We start from the raw sequence: 8,573 nt of genomic DNA, 5'->3' as shown, positions 1-8,573 counted from the left end.
CGAGTGTTTACAAATAAACAACTTAATTGGATGTAAAACTCATAGCACAAAATCAATGTATGTTCCTTTATCCCTTCATGCATGTGACGCCCCAGAATGTCACGTGCAATATACATTGTTCATTTTTTATAATTTATATTTATTATTAGCATGCGAAAGCACAATAATATTTTCAAAATATCCCTTACAAGAAATCCCACAAGTTTATTAATAGTAGATACTATTTTATACAACATTTAAACAAGATACAAAATATGTAAGTATTAGCAAAGGTTAGGGTAGCCCATCGCCAATGCTACGCCCAAAAACTTGTGTACAAAGGTCAAGTTATCCATTATGAATTGACAACCTTGCCCATCAACAAGCCATCCCTATTGAAACTAGGGGACCATCAAAATCCTAAGGGCGCAAATGATAACTAATATGTTCTAGAAATCAATTCTTGTTCTAGAAATGGATTTTTCTATTTCTATTCCCCAAACAAATTTCTGAGTTAAAATGCACGTTTGATAATGATATAAAATTTATCCCTATCGGGCGGCGATGGTAGCTAATGGATGGTGATTGGCAAGAGGTTGGTGGGTGGTCGGCTCGTGGCAAAAGTAAGCAATGAGAGAATTTTTTTATTCTTTTTTCTATTAAAAGAAATATAAGTGGAAATTTTTTACTTCTTATTTATGTTCCAAATCTATTTCTACTTTAAAAATTTGTTCCAAAAATAGAATGATTACGTTACCAAATGAATTTATGTTCCAAACTTGTTCTCGAGAATGGAAAATAGTTTTGATATGAAATATGATGGTTATCATGCGCGTCCTAAGTGGTCCAACAAATTCCTGTCGACCCATACGGTGGAACCACACTACCATCATTTCCGGTATAAACATCGATAGGAACTCCAAACCACAATTGGGGAGGGTGATCCATATTATATATCTAAAAATTAAGTGGTGAGTTGAAACCTAGTAAATGAAATATTTCAGTCAACCCAGTATCAACAAACAACGTGAGTTCAAGATAAGTACAAAATAACTATAAAAGGCAATTGTATGAATAAATGCACTATTCTTTCCTATCATGACATGCTGGTGAAAACCATGCTGGTGAAAACCATCAACAACATTGCCTAAGATTACTCACTAAATACAAGCAATTGACATAACATATTATGATGCACAATTATCACCAATTGGTTCATTAATAAACATGTATCATGTTCATTATTGCATATAATTTCATCCTGACTCACGAGGCATCCTAATACACAGGATATCTCGCCTTTGGAGGCATTCTAATTACTTTTAGGGCATCCCAACACAAGAGGGGTATCTCTACTCCAAGGTATTCGGACTCGCAGAGCATCACGAACACTCTAGGAGCATCTCAACTCCATTGCATTGCTCCGTTAATATATGAGTGACGAAATTATAACATAATATCTCCATAAATAATCACATAATAATAGTGCACATGACAACACTCAAATGTTGTGATTTTCCTTACATCACCAATTAATTCAACACTCATTTCTTATTTCTTGCATAGCCATTCTCACAATCAACATGTGGTACACGACATCGTCTTATGCAAGTCAATACTAAAATACAATTGCCATGTCTTTTTTCCACGCATCATCACTTACATAAGTAATAATAATACACTTACATTTTTTCATTTCTCATGCAAGTAATGATAACATCCTTAGAGAATTGGTAACATGAACATCAAATACTAAAAAGATCGGCAACAGGAATATCGACAATCAAAATGGTTGACAACTTGAATAATTGGCAACACTTAACTTGTATATCGGTAACTTGGTTGAATTATAAAAATATCACTTTCTAGTTTAATTTTTTCAATTCCACTTTTTATTATACTGAATCTCAAGAAGTCAATTAATAACAACCTTGGCATGTAAAAACTCATCAAATTAAGTCAAACGAACACAATAATTTAACTCTCAATCATTATAACCTCATCACACTTAATGTCAAAATTCAAACTAAAATTAGCAACCATCAAATAACCAAGTCAAACGTACCAAGTAGATCATTTTAGCTTAGTCCCTAGAGTTTTCACTTACCTTGAGCAAAGACTTAATCAACTCAAAGCCTTGATCACTTTCAAAGCAAAGATTAACAAGAATAAAGATTGACGATTCTCAATCTTTTTAATGAACAAAACTAATTTGATGAAAAGAAGATGAAACCTAATAATTCACCATGCAAACACTTGAAAAGGTGAAATTAGAAGCTTCAACAACACAAGAGTGGAATCTTTGCTTTTACTTGGAAGATTGGAAAGCAAAAATAGAAGAGGAAAGTATTGAGAGATCTATCTTCTTTGTAAGAACAAGTTGAAACTTTCTCTCAAAGCTTGAGTGCATATAATAGAGGAATGTATATAGTAAACTATACAAAAGTTACAAAGGGATAAGATTTATAAGTTAATGTTAAAAAGCAATGATAACTTGAAGTACTTAGGAATGAAAGCACCTGATCAAGGGGTACATACTTGAAGACTACTCAAGAGTTCAAGGACAAGAAGAAATAACAAGTGATAAAAGTAATGAAGACTTGGGTTGAAATACTTGGTAGTGGATGAGAAAGAGGTGTACAAAACAAAGGGTAACACTTGGCTTAACTTTATGGTTCAAAAGTAGATATTTTAATAATTTGCTAAGATATCTTGTACTTTGGTAAATAGACATGAAAATTAGTGTCAATTCTAAACATTGATAATTTTGGAAAAATATTTAGAACCCATTACAACATTCTATGAAAACTACTAGAGACCAGGAGAATTTACATCTTTGTAAATTTAAAACTTGAAAACAATCAAATATGTAATTTGGAGCATATCAATCCCTTTCTACAATTAATACGACAATAAATTAATTACCATCACTCTACACCATCAACGTACATGTCATCATCTATAAATTTAATCTTAACGCAATAAACTTTAAACAATTATAGTTGCAAAAAACCAACACTCATACTTATCATATGTCATAGAATTAATTACCTACTTGAGATTCCATAGGTGCTATCCAATATACCCAGCTAATTAAGACTTAGTTTTACGTGCCAAATATTGTTATCTAACCTAGAAAATTTCGGATGTCATAATGAGGCCGTGTCAGGCTAAGAAGAATACAAGCAAAACCCATGTTTTTTGTTTCTTTCTCGGACAAGGATTTCTCTACCCATAAAACAAATAAAATAGAATACGCGTTCCCCTAATTTTGTCTTGTAGTGCCAGAGAGATTTTCCTTTTTGTTCCGCAACAAAAGTTCCCTTTCTTAAATTTCTTTTTTCAGTCAAACTTGGATATTTTTCCAACCCAGTTAAAATAAATCTCAACATATATATTTATATACCTTTCAAGAGGTTCATTGGAATTTCTCCCACCGTTTAATGAACGGATCTATATCATCCAAGCGGATCGAATTTCATGTACAAATTCAAACTCAAGGCATTATTTAATGAATCTGTGACACCTAGAGTGCAAAAACTTGGCACGAAGAGATATTTAAGCGCCAAAAGTTAGGAAAGTGACACTTAAGTGTTAAAATCGAAACAAAATGAATCAATTAAGTGCCAACGGCGAGAAAATCCGGCCAAACACTGACATAACGATTTTCCGATAAGCAAAGTGCAAAACGACATTATTTTTGCACACTGATGTGGCTAGACAAATGCCAAAATGACGTCATTTTGATGCTGATGTGAGTAAATAATTAATATAAAAATTAATTAAATTAAATTTAAAACCAAATTAAAAAAAAGGAGGAGGTTTAGCCAGCGGCGGCAAGGGCTTAGCCCTTAGCCTTCAGCTGAACCTCCTTCTCTCTCTCTTTTTTTTTTTTTTTTTAATTTAATTAATTTTTTATTAAAATTGGAATTGTGCCAAAACAATGTCGTTTTTGTGTTTCTTTACTGAGTAAGCTTTTCAATGAGTCATGTAAGTGAGCAAAATTAATGAAAAAATTGCTACGTAGGATTTGGCGGGATTCGCCGGATGTGGCACTCAAGTGTCTTATTTTTTTGAAAAAAAAAAGTGACCCTTAAGCGTCACTTTTATAACTTTTGACACTTGGAATGTTCTTTTGCCTTATTTATCAATTTAAGTAAATTTGTAGGAGAGATCAATGAGAGAGATCTCACTGGATAATAAGGAGATTACAGAATTTAATTTGACGTGACATTTGTGCAAAAAAAGAAGACGATATTCTTTAGGTTACGATAATGATTTAAGGGCTAAACTTGCTAAGACAAAAAACCAATTTATGCTTATTGTTAACGAAGTGGAAGGAGTTAAAATTTTGGGGAATTATATAAACATAACTTCACGTTTTTGGCTTGTTAGAATAATTTAAATATCAAATCACGTCTTTTTACAAAATAATCTAATGGCTTAAGTTTTTAAAATAATAAGTAGTGGTCCCATAATACCTCATATGGCCGTTTATGTATTGATTATTTAAGATTATATTTTGGTTGTTGAAAACTCCAGTTTATAAGTCATAGTTAGGTCCCCCCTTATCGTAGGTGGAATTCAAGCATCGGCTCCTGCGTGGAATATTTAGCAATTTGCCACGTGTCATTTCTCGTGTCCTAAATTTCATTGATAAGATAGCGCATGTTAAACAAGTTAAATTTCACATCAGCAGGCTCCAACACCCCCTAACATTTTCTTCCCCATCTTTAGCACAAGATATCTTCTAGCAACTACACACTGAAGACCAAGCAGACCCATTTTTTCTCCTTCTCGAAATGTAGAGATACTTTCTACCCTCATGGTAGTTTCAAACCCCAAAACCTAATTCCTGCCCTATTCACCTTGCTTTCATCCCTCTTTCTATCCTCGCATTCATCCCTGTTTCCATCTTCAATTTACCGTTGATGTTTTGCTCTGTCTGTAATTCGTTCCGAATTCTCATCCATCTCCAAATTTCCTGCCAAATTTAACTCCTACCCGTTGTGAATCGAGATGAGTCAGAATCAATATGGTTCACTATGGTCTGGCCTTCATCTTCTCCTTCGATGCCTTTCCTGTCTTTGATTTCTGTCAATTCACTTCGTATAGTTGTTGCATGTCTTTCATTGTTTAATCAGTTCAGTTGCTTTGCCTCGTTCTGGTTTTCATCTTTTCCTTCCCATTCTTACCTATTCCTGAGTTCTGCCTCCTTCACCCCCAACTGTCTTGACCCAATTCGCATACACACTGCATGTGCCTCATCTCTTGTATCTGTCCCTCTAGTTGATGCTAATTGCTGATTGCTGAATACATGGATGAAAATGCTTTTGACGGAGTCTCTCGTCTCGTTGCTCTATGCTGCCGAATGGGCCGACTCTGGCTAGAACAACAGATTGAGGTCTGGAATGATGCGCCACCTGCGGAGACAGTTGAAGAATGCAAATTGACTTTGGTTGGTAAAATTCTATCCGAACTATCCATAAATTTACCAGCCTTTCAAAGTACTTTACGACGGTTTTGGAAAATAGACGAGGTCGATATTTCTGTTCGTGAAGCAAGATTGTATGTCGCTAAATTCAAAAATGATGTAGACAGACAACGTGTTCTGGATGGGGGTTCCTGGCTTTTTTCTGGTCATTTAGTAATCTTCAAACCTTGGATCCTCGATACGCTGTTGCATTGTTATGACTTATCGACTTGTGCATTCTGGGTGCAAGTCTTTGGAATTCCATTAGAATGGTGCTCTGTCAACATGGTAGAAAGAGCTGTCAAGCATATAGGCAAAGTCCTGGAAGTTCGGATAGATAGCAAGGAGGGTATTTCACTCCGAACTGTGAGAGTAAGGGTTGATCTTGATGTATGAGAATCATTAAAGACAAGACAATTAATCAATCTTAATGGGAAGACATTATGGCTAGATTTTCGGTATGAACACTTATCCCATTTCTGTTATTCCTGTGGTAAGCTCGGACACTACGCTATGTACTGTAAGGATTACCCTTTTATTGAAGCTAAGATGGAGGGCAAAGAAAAAATGGCATATGCTCAGTGGCTTAGGGCGGAAGTTCGTGAGCATAGTCCCTACTGGAAAGTTTTCTATGAACCACAGGACTTACTTAGATCACTAGAAGAGGTTATTCCAGAAACTCCCCCACCTTCACATCAGCTGGTTTCGGCTCAACCACCTATCGCCCAAAGTAATAGGGGCATTCTTCAGGTGCTAGCCCTGCCTCATGCTCCAACAATGACATCGGAAGTAGGTTCAGTAGACCAGCGATCCAAATCTCCAATAACAAAAGTAATGGACCTCGTCTCTGCAAAGATGAAAGCTCCTCAAATTTCGACACTATGTGGTTCCAATTCTAAAAAGACAAAGCAGACCCAACTCAACACCAAAGCATGTACAAGCAAAAAATTGAAGCAGTACTCTCCTTATGCTCCACGACTACATCTACTTGATGACTTGGATGATACTCAACTACTGGATACTCCTATTCTGGAGGCTGAAGAAGTCGGCCAATGGGTTGTGGTGGCTTGCCCAAAAAGCCACCGAGTAACAAATGAAATTTTTGAGTTGGAACTGTTAGGGGCTGAGCAACCCTCTGATAGTTCAATCCCTCAAGGCCTTAGTGGCTAATGAGAGGCCTGACTTTATTTTTTTGATGGAAACAAAGAACCAAGAAGTGGTACTTAATTGGGTTCAAAATCAACTCCAATTTTCTAACTCTGTTTTGATGAATCCTATTGGCTTAACTAGGGGGATGGCCCTTTTTTGGAATGATCAGTTTAAGCTAACGGTGGATCGCTCTGCTCTAGAGTTTTTTGATGTCATTTGCATCGATTTAATAGGAGGTGATAAAATGAGACTAACCTGCATTCATGCCCCATCTAGTATACAACATCGCCAACTCTTTTGGGTTGATCTTCGGTTTATTTGCACCACCAACACCCTTTCCATGGATTTGTGTTGGTGATTTCAATGAAGTACTATATCCCTGGGAAAAAAATAGGTAATCGTTTTGCTGACTCAAATAGAATGCAAGCTTTTAGGGACTTATTACATGATTGCTCACTTATTGACATGGAAAGCAAGGGGTGTTCTTTTACCTGGATGAACCATAGGGCTGGTGATGATTTTGTTAAGGAACGGTTGGATAGGGCTCTTTGTAATCTAGAATGGCGCCTTGCTTTCCCTGAGGCTGAGTTGTTTGCATTACTTGCGGTGGGGTCAGACCACAGCCCTTTACTCCTAACCACTGTAGCAGCACCTTGTAGACATTCTTGGCCTTTCATCTTTGAAGCATTTTGGATTCAGGAACCTGACTGCCGTGATGTTGTTGCTCGGTCATGGACTTCCACTAGGCCGCAAATTTCTGGCCTTCCTTTAAGACTTAAGGCGGTGTCCTCAGCTTTGACTCAATGGAGCAGATCCAAATTTTCAAAGGGTCATCATCAACTTGCAGCTTTGAACCAGCAACTTCTAAATCACACGAATCAAACTTTTCATCCTTATGATGCATCGCTGGTTGCTGACCTGAAAGAGCAAATTTAGAAGATATGGTAGCAAGAAGAACAGTTTTGGGTAATGCGTTCTAGACTTAAATGGCTTAGATGGGGGGATAAGAACACAACATTCTTCCATGCAACAATTATACAACGAAGACAATGCAACAAAATTAGTATGCTGCAGGATGATACTCAAGCTTGGGTGCATGATCCCAGCATTTTGAAGAAGATGATGACAGATTATTTTTCAAACCTTTATCAGACAGTGGGCAATCGAGATTACTGGCCCATTCTGCAACAATGTCCTCAGGTTATTACTAATGAGATGAACACGTCCTTAATAGCTCCTGTCACCAAGAAGGAGGTTCAAGAGGCTATCTTTCAATTGGGGCTTACCAAAGCCCCAAGACCGGATGGATTGAATGGACTTTTCTATCAGTATCATTGGGATAATCTCCAGGATGAGCTATTCTTATCAGTGCAACAATTCTTTCTTATTGGAGTGATGCCGCCAGCCCTTAATAAAACCGTCATATCCTTAATCCCTAAGGTACCACATCCTGAAAGATTAGATCAGTACCGCCCCATCAGTCTTTGCAATTATGTTTATAAAATAATCTCTAAGGTGATTGCTAATCGCCTTAAGCCCTACCTGCTTGCAATTATTTCCCAGTAGCAAGGCGCTTTTGTTAGTGGACGTCAAATTCAGGATAATATACTAATAGTCCAAGAAGTGCTTCATCAACTTAAAGTCAGAAAATGCAGACGCCAATATCGAGTTGTTCTCAAAATGGATATGCAAAAGGCATATGACCGAGTTGAGTGGGATTTTCTCAAAGACTATCTACTCACTCTTGGCTTTCATGCTACATGGGTTCAATGGATCATGCAATGCATAACGACAGTTCAACGGTGATCTTTCACATTATTTTCAGCCTACTCGAGGTATTAGATAGGGCGACCCTTTATCCCCCTACCTTTTTATCCTTATGGCAAATCTATTGTCCTATCTTATACACCAAGCCATTACCATGGGTCATCTCAAAGGCATCAAACTGAACAGGTGGTGTCCTACTCTCTTT

The sequence above is a fragment of the Eucalyptus grandis genome, chromosome 1, assembly GCF_016545825.1.
Source record: "Eucalyptus grandis isolate ANBG69807.140 chromosome 1, ASM1654582v1, whole genome shotgun sequence".
Classification (NCBI taxonomy): Eukaryota; Viridiplantae; Streptophyta; class Magnoliopsida; order Myrtales; family Myrtaceae; genus Eucalyptus; species Eucalyptus grandis.
This window is presented reverse-complemented; position numbering follows the sequence as displayed.